General features: G+C 43.4%; 1 long non-coding RNA gene across 3 annotated transcripts in view; it reads left to right on the top strand.

The window, feature by feature from the left end:
• The first annotated feature begins 4 nt into the window (after positions 1–4).
• The window catches only part of LOC118548365 (uncharacterized), a 46,797-nt gene continuing 23,195 nt past the window's right edge, over positions 5–23,606 (top strand). For all 3 annotated transcript variants that reach the window (XR_013441443.1, XR_013441445.1, XR_013441444.1), the window contains exons 1-2: positions 5–914; positions 2,825–2,928. This is a non-coding gene — a long non-coding RNA (uncharacterized LOC118548365). The remainder of the gene's footprint in view (positions 915–2,824; positions 2,929–23,606) is intronic.

Raw genomic sequence — 23,606 nt, 5'->3', positions numbered from 1 at the left:
GGGTTTCTGCCGGCGGGGCGGTCGCTGCCCTCTGACCTTGCCTCGGAATTCTCCCCTCGGTGCAATGCTCTCTTCTCTTTGCCCTTTTCAAGGGCAGGGGGCGGGGCAAGCTCTCCCACTAGACACGCCGTCCGGGAGAACAAACTGTCGTATCGGAAGCGCCCGGCGTACCTGTCGGCGAAGCCGTGGCTGCGCGGGCTCCCGATTGTGTCCCGGCGCTTGTATTTCGGCTGCGTGCATCCTGACTGTGCTGCGCTTCGGTGGGGGCTCCGCAGGCCGGACTCGGCCGTCGGTTGCTCCTGCCGCCGCTCACCGAGCGCCCGGCACGCGCCCAGGACTGGTCTGGCGCGGGAATGCAAGGAGCGGGGTCCCCTTCGCGACACCTGTAGCTTTGCTTTATCATTCCTCTGCAAAATCCTCAGCTCCCCTGTGACAGCACGTTTGGGGTCACCGGAGTCTGGCCTTTTGTGTACATCTACCGTAACGCGAGTCTGTTTTCCCATTCCTTAACTTTTCCTGGGATTGTCATTCAGAGGGAGGACTGCCCCGCACCGCGCACAGCGCCGCTCTCGGGCAGAGCTGTCTCACCTGTGCGCCCACCTGCCCACCTGCCCACCTCCTGCCTCTCACCGGTTTCTCTTCCACCGACCTCACAATGTACAGAGCACAGAGCTGTGGTCCTGGCTTTGTTTGGGAGACATACATAAAATCTAAATTCGTAAAGGAAACAGTCCATTGATTGGAAAACTATCCGTAGACCGGATTGCCAAAGTGAGAATCCTGACGACCAGTGCCAAGTACAAGCACAGTGTCGTTTGACTGTGAAACACCAGCCAGTCAAAACAGTAACTCTGACTTCCAGTTTCTTCATTCAGCCGCCTGATAAAAAGGCATCACTGGGAAGACCCAAAATGGTATGTATATACAACGTTCTATTCAGGTAGCCTGTACTGGGTAGAGTATAAAGCAAAGTTCATAATGTTTCTTAACAGAACTAAAAAAACTGGGAAAGACAAATCTCTTCCATAAGAAAATGGTAAGCAAACCAAGGAGGTAGAATCATGAGGTCACCAGGTTAAAAACCTGAGGAGCAATAAGAGAATTGGTGATTTTCCAGAAGTATCACGAAACCCACTTACCTAAATGTTATCTGTAGTTGCTAATAGTATTTGTTAGTTTGGGAATGGTGTGGGGGAGACTTTTCCGTTATACATTTCAGTATTGCTTGACTTTTTTTTTTTTTAATTCAACATACCGAAGGAGATGATTCCTGCTTTAGGAAAAATCGTGAGGCTCCCAGAGTCTGAAACAACCATTTTACCAGCTTAGGTTAGATCCTTTTTGCTTTGCCTGCTGAATGATCAACTAGTTAATGTGACTAATTCAGATCTGTACCTGCACTATCCAGTTGGGTGGCCACTAGTCACACAGTGACTATTGAGCACTTGAGATGTGGCTAGTGTTCATCGAAATATGCTATAATGTAACATACATACTGAATTTCAAAGATTTAGTGTGAAAAGAAGAATGTAAAACATTTCCATAATTTTTTGTACTGATCACATGTTGAAATGATACTTTGGATATACTGGGTTAAATGCAAGTGTTGTTAAAATTCATTTCATTGGTTTCTTTTTACTTTTTAAAATATGGCTACCTGAAAAAAAAATTAATGATCGATGTGGCTCACGTTTGTGTCTCACATTGTATTTCAGTGAGACATGACTGTGCTAAAATACCACAACATACGTCATCCCAGTGAATCTTCTTAGTAGCCCTGTCAGGTAGATGTTTTCTACTCCCTACTTCACGAGACTGAGAGGCTAAATTACAGGCCCAAGATCTCAGACCACTAGCCGGTGACAGACAGACTTCGGATCTCCTGACTCAGAGTCCACATATGGAAAGAGAGAGGTTCTGAAAATATTCCTCTCTCCAGAGGCAGAAGATCCTCAAGGCCCCAAACTACTGGGAATGTCTCTACAATGTATGCTTTCCTACTGTTTTTGAAGAACAAATTTATAGGGAAAACAATTTTGTAGGGATCTGGAAAAAAGTGGCAAGTGGTTGTCATTTAATCAGAATTTGGCCCTAGACATCCAAATATCCTGTAGTCTTATCTGCACTAAGGAAACTACGGGTATTGATCGGATAAGATTGTGCAGTAACATTGGCTCGCGTATAATCCTTCAGTTGACTGCAATGTTACATGCACAAGTTTAAAAAAAATTCACGGCTGTTTCTCTGTAATCTTTCTATTAGCCACTTCCACATTGCTGTGCAGTAGAGAGCTGTTTGTTCGTGTCTTGCCCAAGAACATTTATAATCAGTTTACCGAAAGAGAAGGAAAGAAAAAGAAGCACAATAATGAACTGTAATAGAAAAACAAAACCAGTCATTTAACATGATATAAAAAATAATGATAAATTAAAATGTTAATGAAAGGCAGTAGGACCAACTGAGAGGACATGTACCTTTTTAAAATTTATCATTTATTAAGGCTAAACTAAATTCCCAAGGTTTTCAGCCAGAGTTCAGAAATTGCCTATTACATGATAATCCCTATTTTTCTGAAAGCTTCCCTGGGGGAACACATAACAATTGATTACAGTCTTTTCTAAAAGCTCATATAGGATCATTTGTAGTGATCCAGTTCCTCTACTCTGAATTATATTAAAATAGTCGAATTTACGTTTTAGGTTACCTGAAATGTGCACAAAGTTGAAAAAAAATGAGAGCAGAAAAGAAATTCAGATGCAAACAATTTATCAGATTTAGGGTTTTTATTTTTTAATTTTTTTAATTTTTTTATTTTTCTAAATAGGCTGTATGCCCAGTGTGGGGCTTGATTGAACTCACAACCTGGAGATCAAGAGTCATGCTCTACCAGCTGAGCCACCCAGGCACCCTAGTGTTTTTATTTTTAAGGTAACATTTTAATAATTAATAACATGAGATACATACTAATTTTAATGATGATAAATTAGCTTTAAGATAAAAGGCAGTAAATAGGTGATTATAAAGTACCAAGGAAAAGAAAAAACACATAGTGAATGTAGTCCATGATGAACATACACCATTATATGTAATAAGCCATTATATGTAATTTTTCTTTTCATTGTATTTGTATTTTATTTTTTTGATTTTTTTTTAAAGCTTAACTTCTTTCTTTCTCACTTTCTTTCTTTCATTTTATTTAAGTAATCTCTACACCCAACATGAGGCTCAAACTCATGACCCTGAGATCAAGAGCTGTATGCTCCTCCAACCGAGCCAGCCAGGCGCCCCATAAAATTTATTCTTTTTTTTTTTTTTTTGGTAATCTCTACACCCAGTGTGGGGCTCAAGCTCAGGACCCTGAGATCAAGAGTTGCATGCTTTTCCTATTGAACCAGCCAGGCGCCCCAGTGTAATTTTAAAAGGGTGTTTTTGTTTTGTTTTGTTTTGTCTAAAAAAGGGTGTTTTAACTTTCACTTTTCAGAACAATGAGTATTGATCCTGAGAAGTTCATTATTTACAAAAGACATATCTAGATCTGCTAGTTGTCATTTGTATAAAGAAGCTGCCGAAATTTCACAATGGGCTGTCTGTGTTCCTTTTTCAAAACAAGTGCATTCCAAGCAGAAATTGTTTTCTTAATCTCTCTTTTCCTTTGATATTTATTTATATTTTATTTCTTAAACCCAGACCATTTCTCTAAGGATTTGGGCATGGAGAAAATTTTCACAAAATTCACAGAGTTAATTTTATAAAAGTGAACTTGTTGAGTCAGCTTATGTGGTGAGAATGAATTGCTGGCTACATAAGGGAGGACAGGTGTATTAGGTATTTGTTCAAGAGAAACAAAACCAGTAGGATGGATATAGATATAAAGAATTTGCCCACATGATTACGTCAGCTGGCAAGTCCACAATCTGCAAAGCCAATGTCCCCGTTTGAATCTGAAGGCCTGAAGCTTCTATAGAGCCTATGTCCCGGTTCAAGGGTCATCAGGCAGGAGGATTCTCTCCTATGGGGGGGGGGATTGAGGGGATGGGGCTGGGGGAGGGTCAGGCTTTCATTTGATTGGGTGAGGCCCACTCACATTACGAAAGACTATTTGCTTTGCTCAGTTTACTTATTTAAACGTGAATCTCATCTAAAAACACCCTCACAGAAACACCCAGAATAATGTTTGACCAAATATCTGGGCACCCGATGGCTCAGTCAGGTTTACCTAAAATGAGGCATCACAATGGGAAAGAAAGCCTTCCCTGGACCTTGACTGAGGATGCACTTGGATTCCCCTCAAATGGGAAGGCCTGGAAGTACACTACACCCCATGCTCAGCTGATGGGTTAGTAGGAACATCTTCTATGAAGGAGAGAGCAAATTATGCCTTATGTCTTGTTAGTTTCAAAGGAACCAAAAACTGTGAAGTGTTATGTTCAGATGAAGGACTGCAGCTCTGTTTTCTAGTGGCAGATGTTGGCTCCTTGTGAGATCTGTAAAGGGAGGATCTGGCCCTTGGAGATAGCCACTTTCTCCCTACTCTTTTTTTTTTTTTTTTAAAGATTTTATTTATTTATTTGAGAGAGAGAGAATGAGAGAGAGCACATGAGAGGGGGGAGGGTCAGAGGGAGAAGCAGACTCCCTGCCGAGCAGGGAGCCTGATGTGGGACTCGATCCAGGGACTCCAGGATCATGACCTGAGCCGAAGGCAGTCGCCTAACCAACTGAGCCACCCAGGCGCCCCTCTCCCTACTCTTCCTCCCATCCTCCTCCTCCTGCATCAGTCTCTGTGTCCAAATTTCCCCATTTTGTAAGGACATAAGTTATATTGGACTAGGATCTGCTCTAGACTGAATGTCGGTGTCCCTCCAAAATTCTGAAACCTAATCCCCGATATGATACTATTTGGAGGTGGGGACCTTTGGACAGTAATTATAAATGGAATCAGTGCCCTTATGAAAGAGATCCCGAGGAGCTCCCTCACTCCTTCCATCATGTAAGGACACAGTGAAAAGGTGGCCAAGAAGCACCAGGAAGCAGGCCCTCACCAGACAGAATCTGCAGGCCCCTTGATCTTGGACTTCCCAGCCTCCAGAACTGTGAGAAATAAATGTTTATTGTTTAAGTCACCCAGTCTCTGGTATTTTTGCCATAATAGTCCAAACAGAATAAGGCAGGCTCTACCCTATCGTGTTCACTTGATTCCCTCTATAAAGACCCTGTCTTCAAATAAGGTCACATTGTGAGGTACTGTGGGTTAGGACTTCAGCCTATGATTTGGTGGAGTCGGGGGGGAGGAGCACACAATTCAACCCATAACAGAAAGCTTTCAGCTCTCCTAGTCTACTCCATTCAACTGCTTGCTCCTCACTTCAGAGCGGGAGTAGCCAGCATGCACTCCAGGACTGATCAGGGCAAGTACCTGAGTAGTCCTGCCATGTGTGTTGTCTTTTCCTTTTTGTGGTCATTTGAACTTTATTGTATTAGAAGAAGAGCCAAGCAGTTCCTACATTTTAAAACGGCTCTCATGTGACTCTTGATATTAGGGTCCTAAGTTCTAGCCCCATCATGGGCACAGAGCTTACTTTTAAAAAGCTTAAAAAGGCTCTCAAGAGGAGAAAAAACCCTTTTTTTTTTGGGAAAATCTGTTCATCTTGTTCTTAATGAAAAGAATACATTTTTTAAGTTTTTTTTCACTGTAATATTTATTTTTTGTTATGATTATTTCTTTTTTAAAATTAAGCTATAATGTATTATTGGTTTCAGAGGTAGAGGTCAGTGATTCATCAGTCTTATATAACACCCAGTGCTCATTATGTCACGTGCCCTCCTTAATGCCCATCACCCAGTTACCCCATTCCCTCTCCCTCCCTCCCCTCCAGCAACCCTCAGTTTGTTTCCTAGAGTTCAGTGTGTCCTGTGGTTTGTCTCCCTCTCTGGTTTCATCTTGTTTTATTTTTTCCTCTCTTCCCCTATGATCCTCTGTTTTGTTTCTTAAATTCCATGTATCGGTGAGATCATATGATAATTGTCCTTCTCTGATTGACTCATTTTGCTTAGGCTAATACCCTCTAGTTCCATCCACGTCGTTGCAAATGGCAAGATTTCATTTTTTTTTTTTTGATGGCTGAGCAATATTCCATTGTATATATATATATGCCACATCTTTATCCATTCATCTGTTGATGGACATCTAGGCTCTTTCCATAGTTTTGCTATTGTGGACATTGCTGCTATTAACACTGGGGTGCAGGTGCCCCTTCAGATCACTATATTTGGGGTAAATACCCAGGAGTGCAATTGCTGGGTCATAAGGTAGCTCTATTTTCAACCTTTTGAGGAACCTCCATACTGTTCTCCAGAGTGGCTGTACCAGCTTGTGTTCCCACCAACAGTGTAGGAGGGTTCCCCTTTCTCTGCATCCTCGCCAACATCTGTCATTTCCTGACTTGTTAATTTTAGCCATTCTGACTAGTCTGAGGTGGTATCTCATTGTGGTTTTGATTTGTATTTCCCTGATGCCGAGCGATGTTGAGCACTTTTTCATGTGTCTGTTGGCCATTTGGATGTCTTCTTTGCAGAAATGTCTGTTCATGTCTTCTGCCCATTTCTTGATTGGATTATTTGTTCTTTGGGTGTTGAGTTTGATAAGTTCTTTATAGATTTTGGATACTAGCCCTTCATCTGATAGGTCATTTGCAAATATCTTCTCTCATCTGTAGGTTGTCTTTTGGTTTTGTCAACTGTTTCCTTTGTTGTACTAAAGCTTCTTATCTTGATGAAGTCCCAATAGTTCATTTTTGCCCTTGCTTCCCTTGCCTTTGGCGATGTTTCTAGGAAGAAGTTGCTGCGGCTGAGGTCGAAGAGGTTGCTGCCTGTGTTCTCCTCTAGGATTTTGATGAACTCCTGTCTCACAATTAGGTCTTTCATCCATTTTAAGTCCATTTTTCTGTGTGGTGTAAGGAAATGGTCCAGTTTCATTCTTCTGCATGTGGCTGTCCAATTTTCCCAACACCATTTGTTGAAGAGACTGTCTTTTTTTCCATTGGTCATTCTTTCCTGCTTTGTTGAAGATGAGTTGACCATAGAGTTGAGGGTCCATTTCTGGGCTCTCTGTTCTGTTCCATTGATCTATGTGTCTGTTTTTGTGCCAGTACCATACTGTCTTGATGATGACAGCTTTGTAATAGAGCTGGAAGTCCAGAATTGTGATGCCACCAGCTTTGCTTTGCTTTTTCCACATTCCTCCAGCTATTCGGGGTCTTTTCTGGTTCCATACAAATTTTAGGATTATTTGTTCCAGCTCTATAAAAAAAAGTTGATGTTATTTTGACAGGGATTGCATTGAATGTGTAAATTGCTCTAGGTAGCATGGACATTTTAACAATATTTGTTCTTCCAATCCATGAGCATGGAGCGTTTTTCCATTTCTTTGTGTCATCCTCAATTTCTTTCATGAGTGTTCTGTAGTTTTCTGAGTACAGATCCTTTGCCTCTTTGGTTAGATTTATTCCTAGGTATCTTATGGTTTTAGGGGCAATTGTAAATGGGATCAACTCCTTAATTTCTCTTTCTTCTGTCTCGTTGTTGGTGTATAGGAATGCCACTGATTTCTGTGCATTGATTTTATATCCTGCCACTTTACTGAATTCCTGTATGAGTTCTAGGAATTCTGGGGTGGAGTCTTTTGGGTTTTCCACGTAAAGTATCATGTCATCTGCAAACACTCAGAGTTTGAGTTCTTTGCTGATTCAGATGCCTTTTATTTCTTTCTGTTGTCTGATTGCTGTGGCTAGGACTTCTGGTACTATGTTGAACAGCAGTGGTGATAGTGGACATCCCTGCCGTGTTCCTTACCTTAGGGGAAATGCTCAGTTTTTTCCCCATTGAATATGATATTTACTGTGGGCTTTTTGTATATGGCTTTTATGATATTTAGGTATGTTTTCTCGTTTAGCACCCTGAATATATCATGCCAGTCCTTTCTGGCCTATCAGGTCTCTGTGGATAGGTCTGCTGCCAATCTAATGTTTCTACCCTTGTAGGTTACAGACCTCTTGTCCCTAGCTGCTTTCAGGATATTCTCTTTGTCTCTGAGACTTGTAAGTTTTACTATTAGATGTCGGGGCATTGGCCTATTTTTATTGCTTTTGAGCGGGGTTCTCTGTGCCTCCTGGACTTGGGTGCCTCTTTCCTTCCCTGGATTAGGGAAGTTCTCTGCTATAATTTGTTCCAATATACCTTCTGCCCCTCTCTCTCTTTCCTCTTCTTCTGGGATCCCAGTTATTCTAATATTGTTTCACTTTATGGTATCACTTATCTCTCGAATTCTCCCCCTGTGATCCAGTAGTTGTTTATCTTTTTCTCAGCTTCTTTAGTCTCCATCATTTGGTCTTCTATACCACTAATTCTCTCTTCTGCCTCATTTATCCTAGCAGTTAGAATCTCCATTTTTGATTGCACTTCATTAATAGTCTTTTTTATTTCGACTTGAATAGATTTTAGTTCTTTTATTTCTCCAGAAAGGAGTTCTCTGGTGTCTTTTATGCTTTTTTCAAGCCCAGCTAGTATCTTTATAATTGTTATTCTGAACTCTTTTTTTTTTTTTTTTAAAGATTTTATTTATTTATTTGAGAGAGAGAGAATGAGAGAGAGCACATGAGAGGGGTTAGGGGAGGGAGAAGCAGACTCCCTGCTGGGTAGGGAGCCCAATGCAGGACTCGATCCGGGGACTCCAGAATTATGACCTGAGCTGAAGGCAGTCGCTTAACCAACTGAGCCACCCAGGCGCCCATTATTCTGAACTCTTGTTCTGACATCTCACTTATGCCCATACTAATTAAGTCCCTGGCACTCAGTATTGTCTCTTGTTCTCTTTTTTGAGGTGAGTTTTTCCATCTTGTCATTCTGTCCAGACAAGAATAGATGAACGAGAGAACAAAATACTAAAATGGCAACAATGACCCCAAAGAAATATATACTAAACAAATCAGAAGAGACCCAAAACTGAAAAAAATAAAATAAATTAAAATAAATTAAAAAAAAAGAGAGAATATAATCAGACAGGTAAACAGAATAGAGCAATACACTGGATCCTGTGTGTGTTTTGGTCTGTTTTTTAGAAAACTAGATCCCAAAATTGTAAAGAAAGAAAAACATATATGTACAAAAATAATTAAATATAATGAAAGAATAAAATGTAATTGTAAAAATGAAAATTAAAAGACAAGAAAAAACAAAAGAGGGGGGAAAAAAAACAGCAACAACAAAAAAAGGGAAGAGAGATACACAGACAGGTGAACAGAACAGAGCAATACACTATATCCTGAGTGTATTTTGGTCAGTTTATAGAATAAATTACATCTCAAAATTGTAAAGAAAGAAAAACTTATATATATACAAAAATAAATACGTTGAAAGGATAGAATGTAACTCTAAAGATGAAGATTTAAAAAGACTTTAACAAAACAAAACAAACAAAAAAAAGGAAGAAGGAAAAAAAGAAAAAAAAGAATATTGAGAATAATCAGACAGGTGAATAGAACAGAGCCATATTCTAGATTTTGGGTGTATTTTGATCTGTTAGAAGAAACTGCATCCCAAAATTGTAAAGAAAGAAAAATTTATGTATATACAAAAATAAATACAATGAAGGGATAGAATGTAACTGTAAATATGAAATTTAATGATTTAAAAAGTTGATAAAATAAGAAATTGGTTGAAAAAGGAAAGAGAACAAAATTTTTAACAATTAAAATGGAAAGACTAAAGAATCATGGGGGAAAAACCATGAATTCTATGTGCTGTATTCCCCTAGTGCTGGTGTTCTGCCATTCTCATTGATCGGTAAACTTGGTCTTGGCTGGCTGTGCTTGCTGATCTTTTGGGGGAGGGGCCTGTTGCTGTGATTCCCAAATGTCTTTGCCGGAGGCGGAATTGCACCGCCCTTGCCAGGGGTCAGGCTACGTCATCTGCTCCAGATTGTTCTAGGTGGCTTTTGTTCTCTGAAGGCTTTCCAAGCAGCTTTAGAGGATGAGAGTGAAAATGGCGGCCTCCCAGTCTCCGCCCCGGAGCCAAAAGCTCAGGGCCCCACTCCTCAGTGAGCCCCCAGAGAAAAGCAGTCAATCACTCCTGTCTCCCCGGTCTCCGCCACACCCCTTGCTCACCCGACCTGGGACTGAGCGTTTGTATCTCTGGCACATGACCCCGTTTCCAGTCTCCAAATCCTGCGGACTCCTGGGGCATGTTCCTGCATCGCTCCTCCCTGGGGAGGAAGGGGCTTCTCCCCGGATCTGCCACTTGTTGGGTCCCTGCTTGGGGAGTGGTCACCCCATAGTGCCCTGGTTCACGGTTTATGGCAACCCCGAGCTGACGGCCCACTCCTGGGCTCGCTGATTGCAGCCAGCTTCCCTGCTTAGATGCCTGGGAGCTCTGCTGCACTCAGGCACCTGCGGTCTTCCTGTGACCCCGAGGGTCCTGAGACCACACTGTCCCAGCTAGAATTCTGCCCAACTTCTCCACCTGAGCGACGTCCCTCAGCAAAGCAGACTTCTACAAGTTCCGATTTTGTGCTCCGCTGCTCTATCACTTGCTGGTAGCTGGCTGACGGAGACCCCCTCCCCCCGCCGTCTATCTTCCCAAATATCGCCTCAAATTCACTTCTCCACACCTCCTATCTTCCAGAAAGTGGTCACTTTTCTATTCGTAGAGTTGCAGGTATTCTTTTCTTAGATCTCCAGTTGAGTTCGCAGGTATTCAGAATGATTTGGTAGCTATCTAGCTGAATTCCTGGGACCAGATGAAACTAAGGTCTCCTACTCCTCCACCACCTTGGACTCTTCCCTCAAAGTTTATTTTATTTTATTTTTTTTTTTAGCAATCGCTATACCCAACATGGGACATGAACTCACAGTCCACGACCTGGAGATCAAGAGTTGCATGTCCTTCTGACTAAGCCAGCCAGGTGCCCCCAAAAGAATAATTTTTGAGTGAGTTTTGAATATGAGGTCAGAATTTCAGCTTTTGACATCATACATCACCAATCTTAGGAAGTTCTGTCTTCTATGGTAATATGTTTATGAACACACAACATGTGTTCCTGTAACAGAACTGTCAGAAAATTTTGAGTAAATGTAAACATAATACAGGAGATATAGGATTTTATTCATGGACATTAGGAAAAAGCAGGAGGCTTATAAAAGATGAGTGAAAATAATAGCATATATGAAAAAAAACTATAAAAATTTTGAGATAGAGGGAAAGCTTAGGACTAGCTCAATGGAAAATGACCAGACTTGAGTTCAGAAAAGGGAAGGAGACCTTCTGGGTATATAGCTTTCCCAGTGCAGGAAGAAGCTTGGTCAGTAAACTGTATTACATTTTCCAGTCTCCGTAGCTCTTGGGGATAGGCTTCCAGCAGCAGTAAGAGAACAATTCTAGTCTACCTCTTGGGAAGCTACATCCATTAGTAAAGGTTTTAGCTTAGTAGAATATCTCAGGCTGCATGTAGCAGACATAAACTAGTTAACTTCAGGAAAAAGGGGAAGTTCCTGGGTTGGGAAGAGAAGAAACCGCGGGGACAACTCTGGGGACTTGGACAGTAGGAGCCCTTACCCGGTGTCTCCAGGATCCTGTCGTTCATGTGTTGTAGTTCCAGTGACAGTCTCTGTGTCCCTATGAGGGCTCCTTCAGGCATTAAGAAATACAGCAAGATCAGGAAACACCACCACTCTTACAGGTTGGAGGTAAAATGGCTACGAATGAACTTAGAGTGGACCTTTTAATGGAGTCAGGGAAAGGTTCTTCAGTCATTGAGCACTAAACCTGTCCGTTCCTTCTTGTCTGTGAAGTAGGATGAGAACGGAGATGTTTCTCAGGAAAATGAAACCTGGTGACCAGGTGGCCAGCCCAGAAAGAGCCCAGAGTATTGAAAGTGGAAAACGCAAGGACGTAATTCAGGCTCTCAAAAGTAGTTGAGGCCCAGGACACTTTTTGAGGGTCAAGGAAATGTTCTATGTCTCGACTGTGGTGGTGGTTACGAGACTCTATATAAATTACCCAAACTCATAAACTGCACTTAAAATAGGTGAATTCTGTTCTATGTAAGTTACATTGCAATAAAGCTAGAAAATAAAGACGCTGAGGTAATGTAGGCAGGTCCCTAGGAGAGACCACCTGGATGCTGGGGAGAATATAGATAGAACCCCCTCACTCATGCAAGGTTAGAGCCCACCTTGTCAGCCACTGAGTGTCTGTGTGTCAGCAGATACCAAACCAGAGGAGCTTGGCTAAGGGGCCGGTCAAGTGGCCCAGAGCCTGAGAAAAGTCAGCAAGGATGGCATCAGAGCACCTGAAGCCAAGGGAAGGCATCCTTAAAGCTATATTTTATTTTATTTTATTTATTTTATTATTTTATTTATGTCACTATTTTCTTTTCTTTATTTTATATTTTATTTTATTATTTTATTTTATTTCATTGCATTGCATATCATTTTTAAAGCCATGTAACTTTAATCCTATGTTAACATTTGTATCTTTAATAAAACATTTCACGTGAATCAGCACAAAACCCTGCTAGTGAACGAGCAGGTATTACCTATTACCCAGAGAACCCGTGAGCAGTCAGGACGCGTGTGGGGCACCAGTGGGTCGCCTCTCCACTCCACATTCACTGCCCGGTCCCGGAGGGAAGATAGCCAAGCTCCTCAGCGACTTCTGCTAATGTCCCTTCCCGCCTGTGAGGTCTGGGTCCCAGAGAGGAGCCGGTCCCTGAGGTGCTCTTCCTCAGCACGGAAGCGAAGACGAGGACTCTGGAGAGGGCAGTATAAGGAGCAGCTCTTGTCCCGCTAGCTCCCCACCCGTGCTGAGATCCCGACCTTGCTGGAGAAGGCATGCCGAGGCAGGGAAGTCCTGTGGTGCTGCCCCCAGGGAACTTGCTGGAAATCCCTCTGGGCTTGCCTGCAGTCCACCCTCGAGGACACCAGAGGAAGCTGCTCAGGGAAGGTGTCTCCCGGAGACCAGAGCCATCCTATTGCAATATTGCCCTGGGGGCAGTGGGGGGTACCAGGGAGCCCTTAGCTGCTGGGTGCTGACCGGCTCTGTCCGCAGACCTCCGTCACCAGCACTACCCGGTATTAACAGGAAAACTGGGAAAGTAGTTTACTCAGCAAAATCTCCTTCTCCGTATCAACCACCAGGACCGCTGTTGTGCCAACGAGTTACCTCCAGTGACCTTGGGGAGTGCTGATGTCTGTGCACCTGGGTGCTCACACAGGGAGGCACTTAATCTCCTTTAGAACGTGGCTCTGACCAAGCCCTTCCCTCTAAGGAGTAGAGTGCCTAGCTCATTTTAAATCAGATTGTCCCTTCGGTCTCCCTAGAGTGGAGTTTATTATGTATTATTTATTATGCCCAGGAGACTAGAACCAAATTGCCCAGAGGCTGTCGGGAAATTAGAAGTCCTTCATCTTAGTCCCCAGTCATCCCACTTAGGCCCTGGGCTGCCAGTAGGGACATTGTGTGGGACTGCCTAGGCTTGGGGAAGCCCGCAGAAGGCTCATCATCCTAGGGGAAGCTGCCATCTGAGAAAACGGGAGAGTGTGAACTCTTCGCTCTCTCTCTCTGCTCCTGAATGTTCTGATACGAGAATATCATGAGTTCAGAATTTATTTTCCAGATCACCAGGGTTATACTTAGAAATGAAGATTCACTGGCTTTTTCCTGGCAATCTCTTTAAAGGTAAAGGTAACACCTATGAGGTATTCTTGCTCCGAAATTGAATCTGAATTGGAAATCTATTGCCACTTTAAGGAAATACTGGAGATAGAGAATTATGTTAAACACCATGGGGATGCCATCAAAATCCAAAGTATAGGAAATTCTACAGGACAAATAACCTATGTTTTTCCAACAACTAAATGGCAGGATTAAAAAAAAAAAAGCAGGAAGGATGCATAGAGTATAAGAAAAGATATTAACAAATGCAACTTGTGGATCTTGTTTGAATTAACCAACTATAAAAAAATAAGGGAAATCTGAACACTGTATATTTTATGATGTTAAGATATTAGGATAACAATGGTATTGTGGGTTTCACTCTAATGGTTTTTATCTATAAATAGTACTTATAGATTAATGATATACCTGATATTTGATTGGACATAAATCTATGTAGGAAGGAAGGGTAAAGGTATAAATCAGGTTTCCTTAACATGGATACCATTGACATTTGGGGCCAGATAATCCTTTATTGTGGAGCATCCCTGGTCTCTTCCCACTAGATGCCAGGAGCTCTCCTCAGTGGTGATGAACAAAAGCGCAGACATTGAGGGGTGCCTCACTGGCTCAGCCCGTGGAGCGTGCAACTCTTGATCTCGGGGTTGTAAGTTCTAGCCCGTCTTGGGTATAGAGATTACTTAAAAATAAAAAACTTTATTTTTTTTAAGATTTTATTTATTTATTTGACAGAGAGAGACATGGCGAGAGAGGGAACACAAGCAGGGGGAGTGGGAGAGGGAGAAGCAGGCTTCCCGCTGAGCAGGGAGCCTGATGCGGGGCTCGATTCCAGGACCCCAAGATCATGACCTGAGCCGAAGGCAGACGTTCAACCAACTGAGCCACCCAGGCGCCCCCAAAATAAAAGAATCTTTAAAAAAAACGCAGACATTAACAAATACCCTTGTGGGGAAAATCATTCACAGTTAAGAGCCATTGGTCTAAATAAAACAGTGTTGGCCTTGTGTTGATAACCACTGAGGCTAGCATATATGAATACTCGAGAATTTGTTATTCTGTCCCCTCTACTTTTATATACATCTGCCAACTTTTTTTTTTTTTAAAAGATTTTATTTATTTATTTGACAGAGAGAAAGACAGCCAGAGAGGGAACACAAGTAGGGGGAGTGGGAGAGGGAGAAGCAGGCTTCCCGCAGAGCAGGGAGCCCGATGCGGGGCTCGATCCCAGGACCCTGGGATCATGACCTGAGCCGAAGGCAGACGCTTAACGACTGAGCCACCCAGGCGCCCCAATAATAATTTTTTAAAAATAGTAACTTAAAAAGGATTAAACAAGGAGTGAGGGGGTGGAAATATTGGAAAATATTTGGCCATAAAAACCTTGGCACCGGGGCACCTGGGTGGCTCAGTCATTAAGCGTCTGCCTTCGGCTCAGGTCATGATCCCAGAATCCTGGGATCGAGCCCCGCATCCGGCTCCCTGCTCAGCAGGGATCCTGCTTCTCCGTCTCGCTCTGCCTCTCCCATACGCTTGTTCTCTCTCTCAATAAAATCTTTAGAAAAAAAAAAAAAAACCTTGGCACCCAGAGTTTTGCACCAGTTTATTTTTTTGACGAGCCATTTGAGGCAGTTTAAGCACAGCTAAGAGGAGTGAAGTGGTGGAACACACTATCAACGGAGGTTCAAAATTTATGACTCAAGTGATGTTAAAAAGTGTATATATGTAGTATATTTGTATATAGTCAGCTGTCTTTAGGGAACACTGTTGGTGCAGAGGATGGTGTGGATAGTGGTCCATGTGCTGTACGTGGGCCTCTGGGTATGTTTTGTTTAGCCTATATAAGTAGTGGCCTATACGTTGTCTTAAAAAATTGAATTTATTATCAACATCTTCAAAACCTGATGATTTCCATAAGCAGAGACAAAACGCAAATGACGAGCTGAGAGAAAATGTATGCAATGTATTTCACAAACAAAGACCTCATTTCCCTAATTTATAAAGAGCTCTAAAAACACTGAAGGAAAAAAGCCACAAACTCAGTGGGAAAAAGGGCTAAAGACAGGAACAGAGAGTTCAAGGAGGAAGATCTACAGATGGTCCTTAAATGTATGAAACAACACTCAACTTCACTCATAATAAGACATATGCAAATTAAAACACTGAGAAACTATTTCTCACCAAGCAGATTGGCAAATATTCAAAAGCTTGACAACTGTTCTTCCAGTAAGCAAAATCCTAAAGCAGCCCCCCATGATATCTGATCTTTGGAGTTATGCCCTTAAATAGGTTATAGTATATGGCAAAGGCAGTTGGATTTTATGAATGTAATTAAGGCCCCAATCATTTGGCTCTAAATTAACCAAAAGGGACACTATCCTGGTGGCCCTGACTTCTTAGTAGGGTGCCCTTCAACAGAGGGCTCTCCTGAGGGCAGAGACTTCTCCTACTGGCCTTGAAGAAGCAAGCCACCATGAGCATTATAGCCCCAAAGAAATGAATTCTGCCGCCAACCTGAACAAGCTCAGAGTCAGAGTGTTCCCCAGTGGAGCCTCCAGATGAGAACACAGCCCGACCAACACCTCATTTACAGCCGTGTAAGACCCTGAGCACAGGGCCCAGCTAAGCTGTGCTCAGACAGCTGACCCACAGAAACTATGAGATAATAAATGTGTTTGGTTTTAAGCTGGTAAGAGCATGACAGTCTGCCACACGGCAACAGAATAGTCATAAAACACTAATAAAACAGAATACTAATAAACACTCTTACCGGTGAGCCTGGGAGGACACAGCGCTCTCACGCACGGCTGACGCATGGGAGTTGGCTGTATGGACTAGAGCATGATGTATAATGCCGAACTATCGGAAATGACCTAAACTGCACGTAAGTAGGAGGTGGGCTGAATACATTACGGTTTCTCTACACTATGAAGCCATACACAGAGAATTAGGGAGACTCCGAGATGGAGAATTCCCACGGCAATATGCCATTAAATGAAAAGAGTAGAATGAGAGTATATATAGCATTCTACCTTTAGTGAAGAAAGCATTGAGAATGTATGTCTGTACTTATATTTTCATAAAAAAGAAACACAGAGAGTCTCAATCAGGAGCCAATGGAAATGGAATATGGTTATTCAATGGGAGTGGGGAGGCTGGCTGGGGAGCGCCTGGCGTCAGTTAAGGGTCTGCCTTGGCTCAGGTCATGATCTCAGGGCCCTGCGATCAAGCCCCACATTGGGCTCCTTGCTCAGCGGGGAGCCTGCTTCTCCCTCTGCCTGCCACTCCGTCTGCTTGTGCTCTTTCTCTCTCTGACAAATAAATAAAAATAAAATCTTAAAAAAAAAAATAATGGGAGTGGGGAACAGGATAGGAGTAAGACTTTTGAGCATCTACTTCTTTACTTTTGAACTATGTGACTATTTCACAAATGGAAAAAATAAAAACTCTATTAATGATATGGACATTGAAGTATTTAGAGGGAAACAAGCCAGTATCTGCAGTTTGTTTTGAAAATGCTTCCAAAACATAAAATGGGTGGATACGGGGATGTTTAGATGAATGTGGTAAAGCAAATATAGTAAAATGCTAATGGTAGACTCTAGGTGGTGGGTGGACAGATGTTCTCTGTAAAAGTTTTTTCAGCTTACCTGTTCGAAAATTTTATAATAAAATGTTGGAAAAAATTAAGTGAAAATGAATGAACAAAAGCAAACCCTAAAGCAATCCTGTGTATTAAGTTGGTAATGTAACCACGTAGAGAAAAGAATTAATTCAAGTACATTTTGAACACAGTGCTCTGTGCACTCTTAGTGGAATGTATTTTTTTTTCTTTTATTAGAGAGAGAGAACGGGCAGGGGGCAGGGGCAGAGGGAGAGAGAGAGAGAAGCAAACACCCTGCTGAGCAGGGAGCCTGATGCGGGGCTCGATCCCAGGACCCAGAGACCTGAGCTGAAGGCAGACATTTAACCCACTGAGCCACACAGGCGCCCTAGTGGAATGTATTTTAAAGACAAAAAGTTTCAAAGAAATCTTGAACTTTCCTTATTAGAAATTTCCATTGACTTCATGATAAGCAGGTCGGTCAGATCTCCTGAGTTACAGGAAATACCAGGCCAACAGAGACCTCAAATAGCTTGTTTAGGTTCAGTTTCAGAATGTTAATCACCTTATTCACAATAATTTACCAAATAGTCATGGCTTGTAGTTCCAGGAAGAATTTTTATATTACCCACTAGGTGGCAATACTATCTAATGTAACTAAAAGCAGAACTTGAATTTGAAAGACTCATGCATCTGACAAGCTATATACTATATTGATTTTCTCACCTATTGAGCGAACTGTCCTTTCGTTAATATCTCTGCAAAGCGATGTTCTTTAGAATTTTAGTAACAAAGAAAAATAAATCCTACTTCCAAATTCAGAATCACTGGATTGGCAGGGACCCACAGAGGTTGGCTAGTCCATTTGTCTACCTCCAAACAGAATAGCCCCTCTACTCCATTATTTTTCTCTGCCCAAGAAATTAGGGTATTTCTCAAAGTTCCGTTCCAACATTTAGCATAAAGTCAAGTGGTTCATTCATTCATGTTTCCGTGCATTCTTCAAAGAGCAAACACTTTCTGAGTAGTTACCGTATGCCAGGTAGTGCGCCCGGTATCATGGACATGACAGAACCTGCAGAGGCAGGCCTGATGCCCTCGGTGAGCTTATCGTCCATTGCCCAAAATAGAGTTGGTGTGGCTCCTAGTAGCACGGCTTGCTCTGTTCTCAGCTCAAGCAGAGGAGAGATCTTACAACCGTAAGACACGGAGGGGCCCGTGGGGAAGAATAGATAAGTGAACGATTACAAGGCATAGTAAGAAATGCACAGGAGTAGGTAGGTAGAGACTGGCAAGAACCCAGCCAGTCTTAAGAGCAGTCAGGGAAGACGTCTCAGATGAAGGGACATTTTAGACCTGAAACTAGACAGGCCGGGGCCCAGTGGAACGGGGGGCTGGGGGGGGCGGGAATGGGGGGAGAAGGGAGGGCTCTGCAGGTTGCAGAAGTCGGAGGGGGCGGAATGCCATCTTATTCTCAGCTGTGTCTGCAACACAGTGTCCAGCACACAATCGACTTAGATTAAACACGACCCTCTAATGCTGTCATACGGTGTGACCTTGGATCTCTGCACTCTTTGGGTCTAGGTGTCCTCACTCTGAAGGTAACTGAGATCCCTCAGGGACGTTGTGGAGCGGGAGATATAAGGACTTCAGGCTCTAAGTCTGAGGACCTCAGATACGTAAGACACAGATGGAGAAAAGAAAAGCAAGCCAGGAGGCAGGAGAAAGCAGGTGAGCGTGGCATCTTGGAGGTGGGGACTGCAGTCACACCCCAGTGGCTGGAGGATAGAGGAGCAGGTGAACCTGTGGAACCAGCAAGCACAGAAAACTCTAGAACAGTCTGGCAGGGGAGGGAAGACAAGACAGGAAAATGCTTGAGCATGTTTACATGCTGCGAGAGCAGATCCAGGAGCCAGGGAGAGGTTGCAGGGGGCAAGGGAAAAACAGGTAAGGCTGGGAAGCCAGTGTGGCCACTGGGAGGGCGGGAGAGCACGGGAGTTAAACACGGGGGACTGGAAGAGGGACGCCCAGAGGTGCACTGAGCTCAGTCCCAGAATGGATTTTTTTTAAGACTTTATTTATTTATTTTTTTTTAGAGCAATTTTGGGTTCACAGCAAAATTGAGCCAAAGGTACAGAATTTTCCCATATACCGTCTGCCCCCATCCCTGGGTTGTCCGCATCCAGAGTGGGAGTGGTACATTTGTTACAGTTCATGAGGCTGCTCTGATACATCTTTATCACCCAAAGTCCATAGTTTGTTTACCTCGGGCTTTACTCTTGGTGTTGTACATTCTGTGGGTTTGAACCCACGTGTAATGATGTGTGCATCATATCATACAGAATATTTTCACTGCCCTAAAATTCCTCTGTGCTCCACTTGTCCCTCCCTTTCCCCAACCCCTGGCAACCACTCATCCTTCTCCTGTCTCCGTAGTTTGGCCTTTTCCACAGCTCATTTAGTTGGAATCAAACAATACATAACCTTTTCAGATTGGCTTCTTTCGCTTAGTAATATGCGTTTAAGTTTCCTCCATGTCTCTTCATGACTCACTTCTTCTCAGTCCTGAATAATATTCCATTGTCTGCATGTACCAGTTTCTTTAGAATGGATCTTTTTTTAACAAATGTTATTTTCAGGAATCATGAAATGAAGCTAATAGTAAAACGACCAGAGAGTAAATGCAAAAAGTGAAAATTTTCTGTTTTGAACTTTGTACATATGTGAGTAGGAAAAAAATTTTTGATAGAACAATTACAATACAAAAAGGGGGGAAAGTAATACTTTGATACTTTTGTATTGCATGCAAAAGATACAGTTTAGGGGAAAATACTAAATACTACCACTGGATATGTTCTTTTTTTTTTTTTTTGACAGAGAGATAGCGAGAGCAGGAACACAAGCAGGGGGAGTGGGAGAGGGAGAAGCAGGCTTCCCGCCGAGCAGGGAGCCCGATGCGGGGCTCGATCCCAGGACCCTAGGATCATGACCCGAGCCGAAGGCAGATGCTTAACGACTGAGCCACCCAGGCGCCCCTGACTGGATATGAGTCACTTTCCAGTTTTAAACAATTAAAAAAGAGGAAATGATGGGGTGGGTGTGTGGGATGCCAGCCACATAACTGGGAGGTCTCTGAATACCTGCGTGGAGAGTACAATGTTTATTAAAGGAATAATAAAAAGTGCTCATTTCAAGCTTGTACATAGATACTAGGAAAACCCAACAGTAACTGCTACAGTTGTTTGGAACCGACCAGCACGACTGTCCTCAGGCAGGAGTATCTTGTGACGCTGTTTAGAATAGCTGACCCGTGGTGAGGTTAGAAGACCAGCGACGCAGTTAGGATAGCTCTGCAGTCCACCCAGGTGCAGGCTCGAGGGGCGTCGGCTGGCACCACCCCGTCCCCTCCAAGTTGGCCACGTGGACATGCTTCCCGTGGCAGAAGGCAAGGCTGAAACGCGGCTCAGCAAGGCGCAGGCTTGCTGCGGAGGCGAGGGTGGTAGGAGGAGGACCACCCGGGAGAGAGGGGAAACTGACGCAGCCCTGCACCTGCGGCGGACTGTTCAGGCTCACTACACCGCGAGAAGGAGACACACGTGGGGGTACGTGGCACGGAGACTCCGGGCCCAGACGTGGTGTAGGAGCCCCCTCGGCAGCTGACCAGTCACTCTGGGCCACGCTACTTCCAAACCCGAGATTAGCAACGGGCCTCTGAGAACTGAGTGAATAACCTGAGGGTTTTATTTTTTAATTTTTATTTTAAGTAATCTCTACCCCCAATGTTGCGTTCGAACTCACGACCCTGAGACCAAGAGTTGTGCGCTCCACCAACTGAGCAGCCAGGTGCCCCAAATAACCTGAGTTTTTGAGGCTCTTCTGAGTACACCTGAGCATTTGTAGGGCCTATAAAAGAGAGCGCCTGATCGGGTGGGTCTGCCGGTGTTCTCCAGCATGAGCATCCCCGCTGGGAAGAATGCCACTGGACCCTCCTCTTGGAGGGGAGTTTCTCCCTCTACCCCGGCTGCCTTGGACTCCTGCCCGGACAGCAGGCTTGGCTTCTGGCAAAGAGCACAAGCCACAAATATTTCATGTGGAAAGCTTGTGTTTGGGACGACTTCCCTCAGAAAGGTCTGTGGGCTTGCCAAGGGCCTAGAGCCCAATAGGATGCTCTCAGGCACAGTAGAAATGGTTGTAAACAACTGCTGTGTGGGAAGAACAGAGAGGAAACACAGGATTCAGGACCCTGTAGACGCTGAAGACCATTGTTGCCAAAGCTTAGAGTAACTTTTTCTGTTGACTTCTGTTTAGAGGGAGGGCAGATTGTTACAGTTCTCTAAATGCAGGTTTGGGAAAGTTTTTTCTCTACGGGGACAGATGCTAAGTATTTTAGGCTTTCTTTATTGCATAGTGTTTGTTTATTTTTACCACCCTTAAAAAAGGAAAAAACCATTCTTAGTTCTCAGGCAAGAGAAAAACAGGCCATGTGCTGAATTTGGCCTGATGACCATGTTTCGCTGACCTTGAGAGAAATCACAAGGAATCAATCTATCAGAGAGAGCGAAGTTACTTTCTACCGTCCCGAGAACGGCTGTTTTCTTGCAAGAGACTTGATAAATAATTTTGAAATGGATGTGTGAAAGAATCACTTTCTTCCTCCCGGAATGAAAAAGAAAAGAGAATTGTCGTGGGCGAGCAAGGCACGTCTAAGTAGGCATATGAGAAATTAGAAGAGCTAAGGCCGCGCTACCCTCCATGGAAAGGAGAAGCCGGGGAAGTTATAGGATGTCTTATATGCCTTACAGATTTGCTAATGCAACTTTTTTCCTTTGGGGAATGTATGGGTTAGATATGAAATAGGTTTATGGAAAATAGATTGAAAAAGAAATTCAATGAAAAGAAGCCACACATATCCCCAACTATGTTCATGTTGGATTCGAGACCCCGGAGTGTTTAAGAAAATTAGAAAAACAAGTTCCAGCCCCAGTCGTGCATGTCTGTGAAAATGAAAAGAGAAGGGAGGCGTCTGAAGGACTAGTACAGTTTTCTCGGAAGTTCAGGATTTTAAAAGGTTTGTAGAGAAAATAAAAGGGGGAGTACCTTCCTCAAAATGAATGCAATAGGAGCAAAAACCTACACAGTGGTGTGAAACCTACAACAAACAGAGTTCTATCCTCCCCCTTAGAAGCTGAAGGTTTCTGTGAGCAGTAACGTCCAGGTCAGGACTGTCTGCATCCTTTGGGCGGGTCCAGTGTAGGATGATCACGAGAGTCCCCGTTTTAAAGAAAATTGCTCCTAATTTCAAGATGGTAAGAGCAGTATAAAAACTAAGCACGGGGCCGCTCTGAGCAACTGCTCAGGGGAACACTCACGAAGCAGGTCCTGGAGGACGACTCAGGACGCCAAACCCTGCCTCAGCCCAACCATCTCTGCTCCCTTGAAGGCTCTCAAGATGTGTCAACAGTGTACGTAGGAACCTCTACCAACTTCTCCTTCATTTGTATGCAGGTTCCTGTAACGGCCTTTGTAGCTCTCTGGTCCACGGGGCCCCGGGGCACAATTTAGGCCCAGGACCTAAATCTTTCTGCCAAGCAGGAACTGAGACCGCTGCCTGAGGTTTTATGTAAACAGAGAAGAGAAAAATGACAAATGTCCGACCTGCCTGGAGGGCACCACGTCAGCCAGGGGGAGTAGAAGAGTGCCCTGTGGTGACCTCTCCCACAAGCAGAGTATCTCAGCCACCAACCTGGGTCCGGGCAGTTAGTAGCTGCTCTTCTAGGAGGACAACAGGATGGAGATGACAACAGGGAGCCTTTCTCCAGGCCTCCCACCCCACTGGGAGGGAAAGGGCTGGTAAAAGCATATTTGGCTTTAAAAACAGGAAGAGCAGTATTCTCTCCACTTTGATGGAATTAGCATACATGCCAAGAGATAGCAATAAGCCAGGAAAACAGCCCATGATTTTTCTTCATCTCCTTGTAAAGCAAAGTTTATAGTAATCTGCCAAGTTTTAACAAAGGAACGAATTGAAGCCCAGTAAGAGTGTGTAAGCATCAGATGATAACGCAGGTGTTTAAAATGGATTGAAGTATCTAGAACTATACAAAACAGGATAACGTAGGAATCGGCCCATATGCTGAGTCGTTGGGATTAGTCTTTGAGAAATCATAGGACGCATGAGGAGAAACCGAAAGATTGGGCAAAGAAATCTCAAATTTTGAGGGAAAAAAAAAAAAAGAAAGTTTAATTCTCAAAATAGGGACTAGTAAATTTGAAATTTATA

The sequence above is a fragment of the Halichoerus grypus genome, chromosome 9 (assembly GCF_964656455.1).
Source record: "Halichoerus grypus chromosome 9, mHalGry1.hap1.1, whole genome shotgun sequence".
NCBI classification, from domain to species: domain Eukaryota; kingdom Metazoa; phylum Chordata; class Mammalia; order Carnivora; family Phocidae; genus Halichoerus; species Halichoerus grypus.
This window is presented reverse-complemented; position numbering and strand designations above follow the sequence as displayed.